The sequence below is a fragment of the Anticarsia gemmatalis genome, chromosome Z (assembly GCF_050436995.1).
Source record: "Anticarsia gemmatalis isolate Benzon Research Colony breed Stoneville strain chromosome Z, ilAntGemm2 primary, whole genome shotgun sequence".
NCBI lineage: Eukaryota > Metazoa > Arthropoda > Insecta > Lepidoptera > Erebidae > Anticarsia > Anticarsia gemmatalis.
Window position 1 is genome coordinate 17,071,835 of NC_134776.1, and position 21,399 is coordinate 17,093,233.

Below are 21,399 nucleotides of genomic sequence, written 5' to 3' on the forward strand. Positions count from 1 at the left end.
ATTTTGCCTAGGAATTGTCTCACATTTTTCAGTCTTTGGATCTGGATTTTTTTTTATCAATATTAGATTGTCTTTCAGTGGTCTGACAGAATTACGTGAAAAATATAAAAAGTCGAGTTACTCCAGAGCACAAAGTACGAAATCAAGGTTATTGTGTTACACCTCACACCTGTAATAAATGAAGCACAAAGTTTAGTTCAGTCCTGCCAATGTGAAGATTGTGCAGCTTCTGAAGGTAAAGTATTACAACATTAATGAATAATATATAAATACTTAGGTACAGTACCAGCAATAATAACAAGTATTCGCCAACTTACGTCAAAGTGGTCTTCACAGCAACGAATAATAGTCTTTGGAGAATAATAGTCATTCCTCTTTGCAGCTTGAAACCACTTTCTTCTCAGTTTTGGGTCAGAAGGTCCAGTCAAAAACAATTTATTTGGAAACTTTGTCGAAGTAGATGGCACATTGGCACAAAACATGAGTCAACACGACTTTTTATCGGAATTTTATGGGTATTATTGTGATCACCTGATGTTGATGGATACTCCATTTTAAATTATTACAAAAAAATAAGTAGAAAGTCGAGAAAACTTGCAATTTATGATAACATTAACCGACGAAGGCAAGCACGACCAGTGACAGACAGGAGTGACGTCATCGTGAGTGTAGGTCTGTTTTGGCGCAAAAATTTAAACGATCCGTTTAAAACCGCATTTTTTTACGATAAATTAGATTGTTTTAATTTTTTAATATGGTTATGACCTATTTTACATGGAATTCTTTAAAATGAAATCAAAACTAAAAATATTGCATGTGCCCTATTATACACATCGTTTCTTATAACAATAAACAAGTGTGTTGTTTTAATTATCGCTGGATTGTAATTTATCGGGTCCGGCCATTACGCTCTCATTCCACGACGCCCTCGGCCAGGACGCTCTCGAATAGAAAAAAACTGTTGGTCCACCACGCTCTCGGCCAGCATGCTCTCACTTTTTATGTTTTTTGGTAGGACACTTGAGTAAGTACAGTTTAGAACAAAATTGTAAAGAAGTTTTAAGAGTGTGTAGTAAGTAATAAAATCCTACTACTATTATAAAGGCGAAAGTTTGTAAGTATGGATGTATGGATGTTTGTTACTCTTTCACGTAAAAACTACTGAATGGATTATGATGAAATTTGGTATCATATCACCGGGCCAGTTAAAACTTATTTTCCCATGTGGCCCGGCGCCGGGCCAAGTCACCGGGCCAGATGGGATACAGTCTTAATTTTAAGTAAAATAAAATTAGAAGCAATATATTCAAAATTAAATTAAATTAAAGAAACACTTTCGTTTTTAACAGTACTTGCTTCAGCATCCTATTAAAAAAAGGTTTATATAAAAAGTGAGAGCGTGCTGGCCGAGAGCGTGGTGGACCAACAGTTTTTTTTCTATTCGAGAGCGTCCTGGCCGAGGGCGTCGTGGAATGAGAGCGTAATGGCCGGACCCAATTTATCACTAAGAAAATTAACATTACAGCTTATCCATTCACATATCAAAAGAAGGTTACCGGGGTGGTTTTTAGTGCCAGTACCACATAACCCGGCTTTTCCCCCGAAAAGTCGGGTATCCGGAAGGGTTTTCCCCTCGAAATACAACAGCGCGTGACTTGATTAGTACACAAAATATTAAAAAAATATATGCTTTTTTTATATGCGATAAAGGATCTATGCACCTTTGCCGTGAATCGCACTCAAACTCACTAAAATCATTGTTTTATGAAATTAATCAATTAGTTAGCTAATTAAATGGAGGATTCTTTCTGTTTACAATTTTACATAATTAACATGTTTTAAATCTTCAACACTCATCTTGTTAAGTCCTAAGAACGATAAGTTGGTAAAAATAGTCATCATCAACAAATCCTATACATTCCTGGACTAGTGTATATCTGCTCTGCCTGTCAGTAGATGAATCAAGGGTTTAAGAAAAAGTAACATGGACATTTTTCGAAACAACGCCTAAGTTCGTCATCACCTTTGAGATAACGAAATGAATATCCTATTCCTAGTCAATGTATCAAGTAGTCGCGATCGTTGTGTCGAATTATTTATCGAAAAAATCTAAATATCGTCTACTGAACCGTTTTTGCTATCAGTGGCAGTCAAAAACTGTCACATCCGTTACGACGCGCGTATCTATATTAAATTTTTTTATAAGGGATTCTTTTTATATAAAATAAAGACAATATTTCGTTACTGTTTAGTTAATAGCGTATTAGGGCTCTCACACATAAACTCGATACGACGTCGCATCGTACAACGATGTGGCGTTGTTTCACAATACGACGTCGCGTCGTGGAAAAATTCGACACGATGTCGTAACGTGTCGCTGTACGATACGATGTGGTGACGTTAGAGACCCACGATGCAATCCTGCGCAGTTATTATTCAAAATTCAAAAATGACGGATGGTATTATTGAAGTCCATCACTTAATTACTCTCATCGAGCAGCATCCCGTACTATGAGAAAAAACATCAGACGAATAAGAATAAAAACGCAAAAACAACAGCATGGAAAGAGGTTTGCGTAAAGGAGAATGCTCAAAATGTACGGGAAAAAAACCCAGGCCGTACACAAACGGTGTGTAACTCAGAATTTTAGTGATACTGAGTGATTCAATTCCAGATATTCGCCTTTATCAAATTCGATGGCGAAATACTATTTTTTGCTATTATCTACTATTTAAAAGGTGAATTTAAAATAGTCGAGCATTACTGCTCATGCATTCACGGGAAAAGAACGCTTGGAAGTTGTGCCCACGTTATAAGTGTAATATTTTATTTGGGATGGGCCCGATATGAAGAAAACTTTAGTCACCCTGCTCTTATATTAGACAATGTAACACTAGATATAGAAAGAATGTAATAAATGCTAAAAACATTTTTATTGTTTTTTATTTATATAAAACTTGAGTTCACCTTGACTCGAAACCGCACTACGGGCGCCAGCTAGTAGTGTGGGCGGGTATGTCTTTTTTATATTCATGATAAAAAATATTGAAAATATATTAAAAACCCCTACTGAAAAGTAATAGCAATATAAAATTGTTTAGCTATTGAATTTGATAGAGGTAAATATCTGGAATTAATTACACAGTATCACTCATTTCAAATAATAACACTATTATTTTTTTCCCCATTGCTCCCATGCTGGATTGAGAGCGAAAAAAAAAACATAGAAGGTGCCAGCTGCATTTCTTCCCTTGCATACTGCAAAAGTCAGTAGAGGGATGGAAGGGTTTGGTGCTTCATAGGCTATATGCTAGCAATCTACCACCATGACAACACTTTTCTACCTTATAATAGCCCTCCAATTGTCTGCCAACCCGCATTAGACCAGTGTGGTGGACTAAGGCCTGATCCCCCTCTTTGTTAAGAGGGGAGGCTCGTGCCCCTCGGTGGGGACATATATGACCTGGTGATGATGACTCATTTTCAAAAATATATTTTTAAAATTTTTAATTTGTAACTCAGTTACATACCTATATTAAAAATGTGTTTAAAAAAAGATTAAACATTTATATAGGTAACTTATTTAAAAAATATAAAAATATATTGAAAACCCCTACTGAAAAGTTATAGCAAAATAGTATGTTCAGCCATGGAATTTGATAGAGGTAAACATTGGGAATTCAATTACACAGTATAACTAATTTTTTGAGTTACATAACTTTTGTGTACAGCCTGGGTTTTTTTTGAGCATTCTCCTTTATTTCCTAGTTTTGAAGAATTAAGTTATCGAGAAAATAATAATATTTGTCAATTTGTGGTGCAGTTTCACAAGTTTCAAAGATGTTAACAACTTAATTTTCAAAGAATGGCTGATGTAGATATCGACTATTTAATTACCTTGGTGGAAGCACGTCCCGTTCTATGGGACAAGTTAAGGGAGGATTTTAAAGATAAAAGTCTTAAAACAAAAGCGTGGAAAGAAGTCTGCCACAATATGGTTCATTATAGAAAGATACGGATTTATCTAATATTTTATTTTGTTTCTGCTTTATTCTTCGTCTCAATAATAACAGGAGCAGAATACGTTCGCGGTAGATATCAAGACTAAACTGTTGTTTTGACACGATGGTTGCTATCGTATACTGATTTTCGAAGATCTCGTGGGCAATTAAATCATTTATTTCATTTAGGTCAAATGCTGTCACTTATGATAGTCGATGATACAGGGAGTGAATTTACCGCCCGTTCGGAAGGTAGGCCAATGAGAAGACGTGGCAAGAAACTCCTGGCCGAAAACAAAACGAATATTAGTTTTCATTCAACAAACAAGTGCTGCTTATCAATAAGTCTGCTCTGTCCAGATAAACTTAAAAGCCGAGCTACGTTAGTACAGAGTAAGCGTGCAATAATATTTTATAAAATTATTTTAAAGTCATCTACTACCTACTCGTAGTTTATGGGATCCTAGTAAACGGGGGGAATAAAACTGCGTTTTATCTATTTATATATTGAAGAATAAATTATATTTTATTTCGAAAATCAATATTTTAATATTCTTTTATTTATGATTTGAATTAAATAATATATTTATTTATTTAAATTGTAGAAAATATTAGTACGTATATTTATATGCACCGCTACGATTGGGTGAGAGGGGTGCAGGTCAACCCGCCCGCTCTCCTTCCCTTCTGGCTAGGTGGACTTGTAAAGCCCGTATAAACGCGGGGATGAGGTGCCTCCTCACACTACCACTGAAGCGAGGAGCTTGGTCCATATGTATATTTCTTTTGATTTCTGATATTCTGGTATTCATCAGAGCTAGTTCGATTGATAGGTAGATTCATTGGAACGGGAATAGGTTTTTAACCCCTGCCGAAAAAAGGGGTGCAGACGTTATTTCAATGTGTATCAGTGGCAGCGACTGGCATCGTAGAACTCAAATGGGTGAAGCGATTAAGATGCGGTTTTTGAATTAGGGAACATATTGTGTTGTGCTTAGACTTGTGAAACCGCTACGGAACAAATGGGAGAAAAAAATATGATACTAGTTGTCTCGTCACGGGACTAAAAACCGGGGTAAAACCGACATTGAAACGAAAGATTCTAAAAGAATCGTGCCATAGGTAAGTTGGGAGCATTTAAGATATTTGTGCGACTAGTATTAGGTAGTTATTTAAAAAGGGAAGAAACTTTGTCCAACAGTCGAATACCCACACTACTAAGCCGCGCCACATACGCATGGCCAGCATTGCACATAGCACTGTCAGCTTTACGGAGAATAATAGCTAAACTTTATCAAGTGTCGCATTTTAAACTTGAAAGGAAGAATCGTGAATAAAGCAAAAATTGAAACATTATCTAAGTGTCATTAGCTATTCTTCATTGCAATTCACTGCCGCCGAAAATATTTCTCCTCGTACCAAGAACGACGGCGCACGCGGAATAACGTCTGTAGCGATGAAAATTACCAGAGATCTATAAGTAAAGAGGAGGTAACTTGTACTATTCGGAACGGCCCGCTAATATTGATCGTTGAATAGTTCCGTACCAGGTTTCCATAACTCAACAGGAGGGAATAATAAGGAAATGGGAACGCATCAAGATAAAAGCACTAGGTTTATTATGCACAACTTAGCAGTCGAGTTAAAGGCGGTTTTTATGTTTTAGGTCGGACTAACCGCTCGCTAATATGAAAATACATGCTATTAGCGAGCCGGCAAATCCGGGCACCAGCTGTCAGTTATGTCAATCAGATATAAAAATATTTTTTAACAAGCAAGATGTTTCAATTTATAATTTGTTCTTTTTCATATAAGACCAGCCAAATGTTTGGAATCTCCCAATTAATATTCATGCTGACAATCATATTAATGAAAACTAGATGCAAGTGTATTAATTGTATTTGTAGAATGACTTTTTGATCAAGGCAACATTGCAAATGAAGCAGAAATGTCTACTAGAATATGTACAAGAGTGGTTTAAGGTTTGTGGTTCAAGTGTTATTGTAGTAAGCCGCTGCAAAACATAATATATAATACATATAATAGTTCTTTAGTGGCGCTTTGCTGTCACCAGGGCCCTATTTAATAATCGTGACAATTCGACAACAATGTCACTGTTTGACAAATAAGCCAGTGTCGCGACAAGTGCCGCTTAATAAAGACGACAATTATGTATAAATGCGGCAGGTAAAATACTGACTAAATTGTCAGAGTAAAACACGTTTAACAAAAACGACAATTATTGTAAGATTTTACCTGTCGAGACTCTAAAAATATTTACGAAATACCTATTTGTCACATATTTTGCCGTGACATATTTGTTACAACACAATATCGAGGCATGCATATGAGACAACATGAGGGTAATATATAAAAGTATGTACGTAACATCAATTTTACTTTTATTCTTGATTTGAACTTTTTTATTTGCTATTTGAAATGGACGCCAAATAATCAATTTTAGGCCTTATTTATGAAAACAGAGAGGCTTTTTTATCAGATTTATGCACGGTTTCTGAGGTTCATTTAACGGTAGTTTATCTGTTCAATAGCCTTATCGGTTTGGTAAGTTCACATATTGCATTTCTGAACAACGGAGTGTAAGTTAAATGAATAACCAATCTGGTCGTTTAAATGTTCCATAACTTTATGTTGACAGTTGACATTTTAGTTATCAAACCTTAGTGGAGTGCTAATTAAAGATAAATTTACAAACTAAAATTAAAATAATACTTACATATAATTACTACCATACATACTGAATAGTAGTAATTCAGATTTTGGAGTTTTGGATTATATCCACAACATAATATCGATCCCAAAGAATTAGAGGCAAAGAAGAAATCCTTTCGATATCTTTACAGATTCTGAATTGAAAGCCAGGTATTGTTTGATTGAGGGTACTGTGGTACAATATTTTGAAGGTCTGTGCTAGTTCTTCTTTCACAGCGCAAGTATAGTATATTGACAGTTATGGATCAAATTTTGATTGCTTTAGGATTTCATGCAACGGGAAAGCGTTGCATGAAATCTTTCCAAAGCGTTAAAAGCTTCCAAAGCGTTAAAGCTTCAAGAGTTGTTTCCAAAGTGAGCAAAGAAATTTTGGGCTAAACAAGGTAAAACGTAATGTAATATACATGCCAAATAGCGAAAAACAGTCAGAGATCAAAGCACAATTTTATTACATAGCAGTGATTCCCTCACGTTATTGGCTGTGTAGATGGAACACATATTCGAATTAAGTCACCTGGAAGTGAGAATGCGGAGTTATTCAGGAACAGAAAAGGTTTTTTTGTTCATTAAACGTTCAGGTGATTTGTGATACCAATTTGATAATTTGTGATACAGAATTCTGATGCTCACTGGCATGGTTCAACTCATGTTATGACTTGAGTTTAATGAGATAAGTGGGCATCTACCGGGTGATAGTGCTTACAGTTATTAAGTTTTAAAACGCCACCACAGATCCTGAAAAGGATTGAATGAAGCAAAAATAAAAACTAGAAACAGCAGAAAGAACGTTTGGACTCTGGAAAAGGAGGTTTGCATGCCTATCGCATTGTATTATTGAAACTAAAGTTGGACTATACCTTAGTTGTGGTAGTCACAGGCCTTATTCAACCAACCATTTCCTCTGTGGGCAATCAGTTCCGTCGGTTACTTATAGAGAGCAATATTTTAGGTAAGTGACAACAGTGGTAAAAACACAATCTTCAGCGAAACCGAACCGACCAATACATATCGTCAATGAACGAAGAATTTTGATGATTACTATGTGAATGTTCCTAACTTGTTACCAAGACAACGGAAATAACACGTCAGCCATCTTACACACATTTATATTACTCACTACCTACTAAGTAAGCCAAGACCTCCAGAATCCCAGCTCGTCACTCTAACAGTGAGTTGTATTGTAATAAATGTAGCTATAGTTAATAAGTTCTTGAGAAAGAAGATCAAGAGTCATACCTCATTAGTTTTATTGTTATTGTTACATTTATTTTATTTTGAATTAGAATTTTGTTATATTTTCTAAACTTTGCATTAGGTAATTGACCAACATTCAATTTTTTATTAAGAAATTAGTGTTTGTTTATTTTATTAATTACGTTTCGGTTTAGTCGAGTAAAACCAATACTGATTGATTAGTCTAATTGTAATTTGTGAATTACTTAAATAAATCACAATCTTTAATTAGGTACTATCTCTAAATCAAGTTATATAGGTACCTACGTGACAGTCAACATAAACCTTCAATATAAACAAATAAATAAACCTTTCCATAAACTCAGAGAGCTAAAATTTGGTATAGAGTGAGGGTTTATTGGCTACATACCTAATGGAAAACTATAAAAACTACGATTTTGGAAGATCTAGTAGAGTACCTGGTGACCTTGATAAGAAAGCACCTGATTAGAACCCAACCAAACTATTGGAAATATTGACATACCGCCTTTGCAAAACACTTGATGGGCCGCTTAATTTGATATCAAAAATTTAAGGTATTGGCGTATGCCTAACAATTCGCAAGAGCCAAGGTTTAAAAAACGCCCTCATGGACATTGGCACCTCCATATTCTCTTGTGACCAAGCCTACGAGTCGCTTTCACTAGTAACCAATATTCTTGCGGTGCATCTAATAAATATTGAGTAAAAGATAAAACCTCAAGCTTCAGCGATCACCAAATACAACCAGTTAAGCGTACATAAAAGCGTAAATACCGCGCCGATTTCTTAGAAATTAAGCCTTCTAAACCATCTAAAAAAATAAATAAAAAAAAAGGTGATTTGGCCGTTGACCTGTACCCACTAACGTATAAAGAATGTTCAACGGCCAGTTATATTACATTAACTATAATAAACTAGTCACAAAAATTAAGGGATATAAAAAAATTCCAAATTTTTGGGTGATTTTCAACAAGCTGTAACTCCGAGGAAAATAGTCGTACCGAAAAAAAGCAAATTGTAACTCCAAGTGTCTAGTTTTTAGATATGACCATGAAAAATTTTTGTCATGGCCACGTCTGGAGAAATCCTACGAAAACTACTGTAAAAAAAATTCCAAATTTTTTTCCGTCTAAAAAAATGTCCACGGGCCTGAAAATTTTTTTTTCTTGTTTCGTTCAAGAGCCCTTTTAGAGAATTTAATCCTCTTAAATTTGCTGTATTCAAAAAGCCTGTTCGACGATTTGCCGCGGAGTTATCGTCAATGAAAGCAAAAAAGTTATTTTTGACTGAGATATTTAATAACTCCGGAAATAATGATCGTACAGGAAATCAAAGGAGGGTTTTGAAAACGCACAATATTCTCTATAAGAAAATGTACCTAAATGTTTTCTGACCGCTACAACTGCCTTAGTTTCAAATCTTATTTTAAAAATTCAATAAAAACTAGTTGATAAACCCCCGCGGGTTTCGGCTTTTCTTCACACAAACTTAATTTTTTTGTATTCTTTCTTGCTTAAATTTCTTTCGTGAATTTTCTGTAAACTTTTCTTTGATAATCACCTTTGGCATTTTGATATGCCTCGCCGACATACACATAGTTTAATGAGATAAGTGGGCATCTACCGGGTGATAGTGCTTACAGTTATTAAGTTTTAAAACGCCACCACAGATCCTGAAAAGGATTGAATGAAGCAAAAATAAAAACTAGAAACAGCAGAAAGAACGTTTGGACTCTGGAAAAGGAGGTTTGCATGCCTATCGCATTGTATTATTGAAACTAAAGTTGGACTATACCTTAGTTGTGGTAGTCACAGGCCTTATTCAACCAACCATTTCCTCTGTGGGCAATCAGTTCCGTCGGTTACTTATAGAGAGCAATATTTTAGGTAAGTGACAACAGTGGTAAAAACACAATCTTCAGCGAAACCGAACCGACCAATACATATCGTCAATGAACGAAGAATTTTGATGATTACTATGTGAATGTTCCTAACTTGTTACCAAGACAACGGAAATAACACGTCAGCCATCTTACACACATTTATATTACTCACTACCTACTAAGTAAGCCAAGACCTCCAGAATCCCAGCTCGTCACTCTAACAGTGAGTTGTATTGTAATAAATGTAGCTATAGTTAATAAGTTCTTGAGAAAGAAGATCAAGAGTCATACCTCATTAGTTTTATTGTTATTGTTACATTTATTTTATTTTGAATTAGAATTTTGTTATATTTTCTAAACTTTGCATTAGGTAATTGACCAACATTCAATTTTTTATTAAGAAATTAGTGTTTGTTTATTTTATTAATTACGTTTCGGTTTAGTCGAGTAAAACCAATACTGATTGATTAGTCTAATTGTAATTTGTGAATTACTTAAATAAATCACAATCTTTAATTAGGTACTATCTCTAAATCAAGTTATATAGGTACCTACGTGACAGTCAACATAAACCTTCAATATAAACAAATAAATAAACCTTTCCATAAACTCAGAGAGCTAAAATTTGGTATAGAGTGAGGGTTTATTGGCTACATACCTAATGGAAAACTATAAAAACTACGATTTTGGAAGATCTAGTAGAGTACCTGGTGACCTTGATAAGAAAGCACCTGATTAGAACCCAACCAAACTATTGGAAATATTGACATACCGCCTTTGCAAAACACTTGATGGGCCGCTTAATTTGATATCAAAAATTTAAGGTATTGGCGTATGCCTAACAATTCGCAAGAGCCAAGGTTTAAAAAACGCCCTCATGGACATTGGCACCTCCATATTCTCTTGTGACCAAGCCTACGAGTCGCTTTCACTAGTAACCAATATTCTTGCGGTGCATCTAATAAATATTGAGTAAAAGATAAAACCTCAAGCTTCAGCGATCACCAAATACAACCAGTTAAGCGTACATAAAAGCGTAAATACCGCGCCGATTTCTTAGAAATTAAGCCTTCTAAACCATCTAAAAAAATAAATAAAAAAAAAGGTGATTTGGCCGTTGACCTGTACCCACTAACGTATAAAGAATGTTCAACGGCCAGTTATATTACATTAACTATAATAAACTAGTCACAAAAATTAAGGGATATAAAAAAATTCCAAATTTTTGGGTGATTTTCAACAAGCTGTAACTCCGAGGAAAATAGTCGTACCGAAAAAAAGCAAATTGTAACTCCAAGTGTCTAGTTTTTAGATATGACCATGAAAAATTTTTGTCATGGCCACGTCTGGAGAAATCCTACGAAAACTACTGTAAAAAAAATTCCAAATTTTTTTCCGTCTAAAAAAATGTCCACGGGCCTGAAAATTTTTTTTTCTTGTTTCGTTCAAGAGCCCTTTTAGAGAATTTAATCCTCTTAAATTTGCTGTATTCAAAAAGCCTGTTCGACGATTTGCCGCGGAGTTATCGTCAATGAAAGCAAAAAAGTTATTTTTGACTGAGATATTTAATAACTCCGGAAATAATGATCGTACAGGAAATCAAAGGAGGGTTTTGAAAACGCACAATATTCTCTATAAGAAAATGTACCTAAATGTTTTCTGACCGCTACAACTGCCTTAGTTTCAAATCTTATTTTAAAAATTCAATAAAAACTAGTTGATAAACCCCCGCGGGTTTCGGCTTTTCTTCACACAAACTTAATTTTTTTGTATTCTTTCTTGCTTAAATTTCTTTCGTGAATTTTCTGTAAACTTTTCTTTGATAATCACCTTTGGCATTTTGATATGCCTCGCCGACATTTAGCTGCCACAGATGTGGCTCGCATTGTTACCCTGCTTCAAGAGGGCTACAGTCAGGTGGAAGTAGCAGCTTCTGAGTCAGTCTGTTGCCAGTCGTGCCTATGCCGGATTCAACGCGACTAGTTACAATCGTCGTCCGGGTCAAGGTAGACGACGGATCACTACCGAACGTGATGATCGAGCTATCATTCGCGAAGCTCGTCGAAACCCTACTTGCCCATGCTCACACGATCGCTCCTCAATTCCGCAATCGTCGACAACGTACTTCCTAACAACACATCTCGGCATCAACGGTCCGAAATCGCTTTTGAGAGCAAGGACTACGCGCGCGACGCGCAAATCGCGTGCCTATGCTCACTCCACGACATCGTCGAGCCCGATTTGCATTGCCATTGGCGCATGACCATCACCATTGGGGTCGTAGACAGTGGACCAGTGTCTTATCGACTGACGAATCATGATTTTGTCTTCATGGCAGCGATAGACGATCTCTCGTTTGGCGCCGTCGTGGGGAACGTGATCGGGATGGTTTTACGAGACCAGTTACGGCTTTCAATGGTGGATCAGTCATGGTGTGGGTAGGTGTATCCTTCAACACCAGAACCCCGTTGGTCATCGTTCGTGGGACGTTGACTGCCGACAGGTACGTCGACGAGATTCTGAGACCACACGTCCTGCCTATGCGCACACGCATGGGAGCAAGACGGTTCATTTTGATGCAGGATAACGCTCGTCCTCATACTGCAGTTCGCACGCGAACTTTTCTCCGCGCAAACAACGTAACAACGCTTAATCATCCAGCTATGAGTCCTGATTTGAACCCAATTGAGCATGTTTGGGACATGCTTGGGCGTCGATTGCGGCGAGTTATTATTTTGTTTTAAATTTAAAAAAAAAATCAATCTTTTTTAAGCGAAAAATAAAGATTTTAGAGGAAAAATTCTTATTTATTAAAAAAAATGAACAAAAATCTCAAAATTGCTTATAATGGTGATTTTTGCAAAAACAAAGAAATTGAAGCTTCGGGGTTACATACAATGCAACAAAAATCGCAGCGCTTTGAATTTTTGAGGGATTTTAAGGGACACCACTTTGAGGTTGAAAAATTACCGACGATGATATCCAAGTTATCCAAATATCCCATTTTTTCTTTTTCAGTTCGAGTTTAAATTTTTTTTTTCTAAAAGATGTTTACATTTCCTTATGGAGAATATCGTGCAGTTTTCAAAACCCTCCTTTGATTTCCTTTTCCTGAGTTATTGAATATCAAAGTAAAAATGAACTTTTTTGCTTTGATTGACGATAACTCCGCGGCAAATCGTCGTACGGGCTTTTTGAATACGGCAAATTAAAGAGGATTAAATTCTCTAAACGAGCTTTTGAACGAAACAATCAAAAAAAATTTTAGAAGTCCGTGGGACTTCTTTTAGACGGGAAAAAATTTGGACAACATTTTTCATGGTCATAATAATATCTGAAAACTAGACACTTGGAGCTACAATTTACTTTTTTTTATTTTTTCTGTACCTCCATTATCCTCGGAGTAGCTAGTTGAAAATCACCCAAAAATTTGGATTTCTTTTTACTAGTTTAATAATGAAATAGCAGTAAGGAACCTTAGACTTAGCGTGACTCTATATCTACATTTCATTACTTTTTAAAGAAAAACAAGCAGCTCCATCGAGACTTGGCCCTCTCAGATCTTATTCATGTGGGCCTTATCCCAGTAGACACTCAATTGTTTTATTAATTGAGTCAGATAATTGACATTTCAACATTTTTAAGTACATTAATTAAAATACTGTTTCTTTATTTTTCCACCCTGAATACAAAATATATATTTTTTATTCTTTTGGCTCAATATTTCTGGAGAAATAAAATAAAAATCAAAAAATGCACTGTGACGTCACATATACGGAAGACTAACTTCTTACCTTTGCGTTTGCAATTTCAATGAAAGTTGTGAAAAATGACATTTGAAATGTCATTAATGTTTTAAAGTAAACAAACACGAAAATACCACAATAAATAAGTTAATGAAGTATTTTGCATCATTAATTACCTTTAAACATTATAGATTTCTCAAAATGAATCCTAGTGAAGAGTATAAGTTTGGTTATGAAGGATCTCAAATATTGTTATGTGCCATCTTGCAAATAGTTCTAGAGACGATCAAAAACAATTTCTTGCTGTGCCTAGCTCAAACAAGCAAGAATGGTGTAATGCTGTGGGTGTTATGTGTCTGTGTTTAAGATACTCAAGCCACACTGTTATAAATAATAAACTCATTCAACATTCAGGAGAAATAGTCACAGTAGCATGTGGGTTAATAAATCTCCATGGGCTAATAATAAAAATTGAATAAAAAGACGTAAACTAATTTCAATTTGTTTTATCTAACACTTTCTGAAATAGACTTAAAAATAAATTGCTACCAGAAATGTTCAGCGTCTAAATCTTTGTAGTGTAATTTGCATCATACTCAATTTGTGTCATTTTAAATTAAATATGCTGTAGTCATTTAAAGTAAGTAGGCTGACGGTTACCACAATAATCTTGAAAAATCCTGACTCTATTTTACGCTTCTTACATTCTTCAGAAAACATGGCCAAAGGTAATGCAGTAAGTATGTTTTCGTGCGTATATTCCTAAAGCATTAAGTATTATTTACTTTGGGCAAGTTCCTACTATCAGCAACTTGGAATCCTTCAGATACCTTCATGACTTATAAATAACGGAGAACGGAAAATAATAACTTATAAAACAATTAATGTATTTGTAAGTAAATAATAATACGATAGACGCGGCAGGTTGACAAGACAGAGACACTGACATTTATAGTAAAGTTTTTTTAAATGATGTGACTTGTGAGGAGGCCATGGCATTATGCTTTCCCGCCGTATATGTGACGTCATTTGGCACTTACGTCTGTTTAGAATGAAACAATTTTCAAAGTGAAAATCATGAATGAAAATAACTGAACTGACCGGAAAGAAAAATATGGGTCCCTTTATTTCACATCTAGTTTAAAATAAAATATATAGTATCATTCTTTTAACTAATATATAATAATATATGTTAGTTAAAATAATGAAAAGTTGTCAATTAAAATGACCTTTTGTGTAAACATATTGTTTGAAACTTCACCCCCGTTATCCACCGTAGTCAGTTTATGTTGTCCTGATATCAGAAACGTGATCCACAAGCCACTACGTCAGCAAACCTATACGTCACTTAGTTCAATAATTTTCTCTCTATCGTGTTATGGGTCCCTGGTAGATCAACACGGTGGCATAGGCTTCTTTCAACCCTGCACTGGCTTCTTTCAATCGATCGACCGAAACGCGTGTTGTACATACTAGCGCTGCGAAACACGATTTCTCTGGGACATTTATGTTCTCCTAGTAATTCAACTCCGCCATACTGGCTTTCATCAGCCAACGGGTTTATCGCATATCTCATTTAACAACTAGTGTAGGTACGACAAATTGATGGTCACTATTCAGTACATTGCTGCCTTGACGTAACGTGCTATTCCGTGCTTATCACTATAATCTAAAGGAGAAAACAATGTACATAGTGGTTTTCAAATAGTTGTCAATCGAAATGCGTTTTAGCCTGCCTGGATAGGCTTCTTTCAATGGATTCAGAGAGGGGAATAACATGTATGGTTAAAATTTCCTGTAATTATATGTAACCTTGGCACAAGGAAGGTGATTTCTACCCCTCGGAGAAAAGTGACCGACAATGACATGACCGATAATAAAAAGTAGAGTAACGTATAAATAATATTATTGTATCATGAACAAATAATGTATAGTCCATACCTACGAATCATTTGGTTCGCAATTTGCTGAACCATTTTATTTTAAACAATAATAAAACATTTATTTGCTTAAAATGTACGTATGATATAAGTATATTCAGGTGCAAAGATGTTATAAAATCTAATTGTCCACAATTGGAGATACTTACATAATTTTATTAATTAATCAGTAAGCGATGGAAATAGAGAATAAAAAATAGCCGGTTACTGAGTAGTTTAATTATCTATTTATTTTAATTCGTTTAATAGAAGGCTTATTAGAAAATAACAGTTATTACGTTTTATATGGTGATAAGAAGAAAATTTTCTTCAAATCTTGTCTGCCATATGTGACTATTTTATCTGTAGGAAAAAGATAGCAATCGCTAAGTTTTATTCAGTCGCTAATAGTTAACTTGGTCTCATTTGCGTTTTCACTACGCATGCGCACCAGAAGGACGCGATAAGGGTGAGAGCTCTCTTCTCACCTCTTAATTCTGCTTGGTTAAACAAGACTATTTTGTTTATTATTTAATGGAGATTAGTGTCTTAGTGTCCATAAGGCTTGGATAGATAAAAAGTATTAGAGCGAAAAATGAAAGCCGAACTTCAAGAACTCTTGTGTCGAATTCATAAAGCGCGCTACACAGTCTTCCAGCCATTCAGGGTGCACTTTATTTAAGACAGGCTTCTATTGGTCCTAATTTTATTGAAGGGAGGACTAACAACTTAGTGTTCAATTTAATAATCATTCTTGATACGTAATTTATTTGTGTTAAATATTGACAATTTAATTCCTTGATATATTGCTTAAAATATTAACAAAAGGTATACATTGTGTAATAAGCGATACTAAAAAAGTACAGATATTATAACAAGGTTCGCTGAGGGCACCGGAAGTGCATAGATGGAGCTGCAGTCGTTTTACTGGGGGTATAAAAGCCGGTGCAACTGAGTAACGCGTATTCTCCTTGCAGTCAATTGGGAGAAAGGAGTTCCTAATTGACTGGTTAGGAAAATCGTAAAACCTAGCAAAACTTGACTTGTCCAGCCTCCACTTCATAACAAGTCGTAAATCATGTCTAAATAAACAATAGTCACGACGTTCTAACAGAATGTGTCTATGCAAAAGCATAGAATACCTAGGGATAGAAAAAGTAATTTGGTATTGTGATTCACCAACAAATATAGAAAGAAATGGGTACCTATCTAAAATAAGTGTTACTTAGCATGCAAATTGTAGTAGTTTTAAGAAAAGTATTGAATAATTTAAATTTATCTTACAAAAAAATAAGCATATTAGAAAAACATCTGATTACTATTCTAAACATTCTTCTAAATTCAACCTGTAAGTGAATAATTGTCTATATGCTACATTAAAGCGGGTTGAAATAGTTTCTTGCACCAGAGTAACATGAACAGCAGGAAGTAAAACAACCAAGATAGTCTATTGCATAGTTTACGCACACTCACACCCTCGCAAATATTGATCGTAGCACTAGACCACCGTACCTCGCAACGTGGTCACCACGTGTAGCATGTGGGGTTAGGGTACCAGGGTAACAGTTGATACAGGAAATGCACCCTCTTATACAAATTTTCTTTATAAGGGAGAGGTGTGTAATGAGACGACCGTGACATATTGAAATATCGCTTAAGTTTACTTATTTTTTTTAAACATAATGGATACGTTTTGGTTGGTAAAAAACTAGCATTATAATCTATCTTCATACGTGGGACACTCAAAAAAAATTGTGAAACTCAAAATGTTTGTAGTACCATGTGTATTTTTTGTACTATCTTTAAAACTTCTTTTTACTAAAATTTATTCAAAGGTTTACGTCTGTAACACCATTTTTGAAAAAAAAAACCTGATTCCTTCTTAACCCCTTTTCCATACCCTGTTTGAAGGTCGCTATCTATCTTTTTTCAGCGATGGCTTTCTTGTTTTGTTAGTAAAAACCAGTCACTCAGTGTACCCTATTAACGCTGTCAGAATAATGATCCTAGTGTGCATTTCAGATTATCGAAGTGGTTCAATAAAAGGTCCAATGATCGCAACATTCATTTGTAAAGCATGAGACCGATTAAAATACGTATAACTTTTTTACCAATATTATTCATAATCTGTTTAAGTTTTACATAATCGGTACCTTACCTCTTTTTATGACGAAGTCTTTAGAAGGTAAGAAACCGAACGCGACGCGTTGTATTAATAGTACTCTATTAATACAACGCGTCGCGTCGTATTAATAGAGTACTATTAATACAACGCGTAGTCTTTGAACTAGCCATAAACTATTAGTTAGTGCTGAACCAAAACATCATAGATCACTAGAATGTTGAATGAAACGTTTTCATTGACTAAAACTCTAGGATGACGGTCAAGGCCACGCTGAGTGCATACACACAGTGGGCGTATCCTCAATGCGAGACTGCGCAGTATTCCAGTTCAATAATCCTGAACTTAATAACTAGAGCAGCATAAAGACAAGGAGTTGGTTATAAACGACCACGTGTCTTTGGAGATATCAAAAACATGCATAACTATCACATGGCTATGGAGACTACAAATTCGTAACAATGGCAAGAGTACTTATAAGATTACATATACCTATATATGTATGTTACTGTAAAAGTCCGAACTGTGGTAAATCCTAAGATTTTCCGGTAAAACTTAAGATTTGCCAACTCTCAATGATAAAAATTCCGAACAAGCCGGAGTTTAAAAACTATGTTACGGTATATAAATAACTCCTTCTTCATAACTATGTTACGGTATAATTAACTACCGTTATAAAGAAGGAGTTTTGGGCAAAGCGACATGGGTAGCTTAGGTTAAAAAGCTAAGGTGCTAAGGCCCACCTTAGCCTTCGTGGTTATTTTTTTGTAAACCACCAAGTAGGAGGAGCCCGCGAAGCGGGGCTCCGGCGATATCTCGACATCATCAAGTGAATAGAGGTAAAAGTTCGAAATAAAAGAATTGTTCGGACTTTTACCATTGAGAGTTGGTAAATCTTAGGTTTTACCGGAAAATCTTAGGATTTACCACAGTTCGGGCTTTTACAGTTACATATCTATACTAATATTATAAAGCTGAAGAATTTGTTTGTTTGTTTGAACGCGCTAATCTCAGGAACTACTGGTCCGATTTAAAAAAATCTTTCAGTGTTAGATAGTCCATTTATCGAGGAAGGCTATAGGCTATATATCATCACGCTACGAACAATAGGAGCAGAGTAGCAATAAAAAATGTGACAAAAACGGGGAAAATTTTGATCCTTTCTATCTTATGTGACGCAAGCGAAGTTGCGCGGGTCAGCTAGTACAACAAAAATTACATGTTATATGTACTCGTAGTCTAATAGAAGACATGATTTGAACTTGATCTTCAGGTACAGATACAAACAAAAAATACCTATATGAAAATTTGGAATTAAAGTAAATTATACAAGATTTTTATCGTTACCTACAGCTGTGCGAATAAATACTTTTTGCTCATATTTATAAAGATATTATTTAATAGTAATATACAGGATTAGTATATCATAACTTCACAACTTTGCAATTGACTGCAATTCTATAAAAAAGAATTGTTTGAATGCAGGATTGGAACCCGCTATCCCCGGCATAGGAGGCCTATAATATATTTGTGTAGTTTGTGTACCCTAGAAACCCCAGGCTAGCAAGTAAAACCAAGGTCATTACTTATTATCACTGGACATTGCTTCAAATACTACCCAATATTGCGTCATCAAAAGTTGTATGCCAAATTTATGATTCTAAAAATATATCAAAAACCACCCCTGGCGGGACTCGAACCCGCAATCCTCGGCTTAGGAGGCCGATGCCTTATCCATTAGGCCACAGGGGCTTCAAATGGAAAATCCAAAACTTGGTTTCTGTTATGAGTATATTCAAGTCAATTCAGCGTTTCAGGCCGGGCAGTCAGATTGTCCATGACTAGAACAATAAGCAATAATTTATATTAGTTTTAAGTAGATATCCTTTTTTTAATGTGTCTGTCGAAGGCAACAATGAAAATGTTTATATTTCAATATTAGCAAAAACCTGTTTGAAATTCGTTAAAAAATAAAGGGGCCTTAATAGCTTGATACTTTATCTTTTGTCAACACCGTTAAATGTTATGTAAAAGCTTAAGCTTAGTTTATTGTCTCGACATTAAGGCAGGCGCTTGGGAAACCATCTTACGTGTCTTACACGACTAGCGGTTTTTTATTGAATTACTACTATATCTATGTACGAAACAGGAATTTATTGCGCGGCCTTATACTAGGATCTCATGACTTGACAAGACAGTAATTTTACCGATGGTACACACACTGACAAGATAGCCCAACCCAAAGGGGATGGGGTTGCATTAAATCGGTAGGTCCATTAGCGAAATCTCCACCTTCCCAATAGGTGTGGCTTAAAAGTGCCCCAGTACTCCACGATAATGATACGCCCCAAGTACTAGAACATCATAAATCAAAGGATATTTTAAACTCCGTGATTAGGAGCAAAAATAATCGTGTGTTATTCATGAACATATTTCTCAATATGATTTAATTAGGTGAATGCAGGGCACCCATCTTTTATAATTTAGTTAGGCCGAGACTTATCGCTGTTTATTTTCGTTCGTCGTAGTTCATGAATTATCATGAACTACGGCGAATCTTTAGATGTCAAAAAAGAAATAGGTGATGACGTGGAGAATGTACACACTGTACGACATGAAAATTTGGTTCCTTGGCGGTGTTCTATGGGTAATTCCATGTTATCTTAGAAACACGGATTTACATTTACGAACAATATTACCGTCGTCAAGAGCTCTGCCAACTTACAGTTCAAGAATACCATTTTTTTTAGATATGTACATAAAAATAGTATGTAGTTATCTTTTTAATTATTTATCTATGGCCTATAACATTATAGTAAATATTATTTAGCATATCTAATAGGCAATAATTGGCCTGTTCCTTTATGGTCAAATATTAGGTACGGTCTATGATGTTGCTCACTGAAGGTCAACAATACTATTTTGCACGTGTTTGTAACTTACTTTTATATGAAAACCAACTGTTAAGGCAAGAAAAGAAGTAGGTATTAGGGTGGGACTTGCTCGGTTAGAAAACGATAATGGTCGTGAAAAATAAATTTCTGCATTTTAATTAATACCATTTCCATATTAAATCATAAGGATTACTACTAATAAGTACGCATATTATTCGTACTTATTAGTAGGTAGTAATCCTTGTAATTATTATATTATACTTAATAATTAAAAACTGTTAAATCTATTTTATTTTTGAACGAAGTTAACAATAATTACTGAACCGTAAAAACGTCTAATTCAAGACATGAAAGTTTCAAAAGTAGGCTTAGACATAATTCGCATGAGCATTAACTTTTAAAATTCAAAAATGTATTATACGATATTAGAGTTATGGTCGCAGTAGGGCAGATCGCCAGCCGATACTTACGTATTGCTGTGAACAAAACCATGGCGGCATAACGAGGTCATGACATTGATTCACTGTAGTGGTGACCTTATGTTTCGCGTCTGGTCGCACTGCGAGACATAAAGACACTGGCGCCTAAAAGCTAGGGGAAAGCCGAGGTCAACGTACTCGAACGCATGCGCGATTGAGATCTGCGATATTTTCCGTTTCCCTCTTGGCACGTGTTGTGTAAGAGCTCTCACAAACCAGATTGTTGGCATAATAAACAATTTTTAAAATTAACTAATGACTCAAATCTTCCGTAGGTATGTATTAATCATTTTGAATATAGACAGAAACACCAGGCTTAGACTGACAGTATCGAGACGAAAATGAAATTCGATTGATTTGAACAAATGTCCATTCGGTAGGTACTCTCGAATTTGACACTTTAAACT

The 21,399-nt window shown here is 35.3% G+C and overlaps 1 protein-coding gene and 1 non-coding gene across 2 annotated transcripts in view; both read right to left on the reverse strand.

Moving 5' to 3' along the window:
• Positions 1-21,066, reverse strand: part of LOC142986585 (ADP,ATP carrier protein 1-like) — a 104,375-nt gene extending 83,309 nt beyond the window's left edge. The window contains exon 1 of the mRNA XM_076135100.1: positions 20,984-21,066. The gene's annotated coding sequence lies outside the window, so the exon portion shown is untranslated. The remainder of the gene's footprint in view (positions 1-20,983) is intronic.
• TRNAR-CCU (transfer RNA arginine (anticodon CCU)) lies at positions 19,299-19,371 on the reverse strand. Its single transcript has one exon. It is a non-coding gene; the product is annotated as a tRNA-Arg (tRNA).
• Positions 21,067-21,399: the final 333 nt, after the last annotated feature.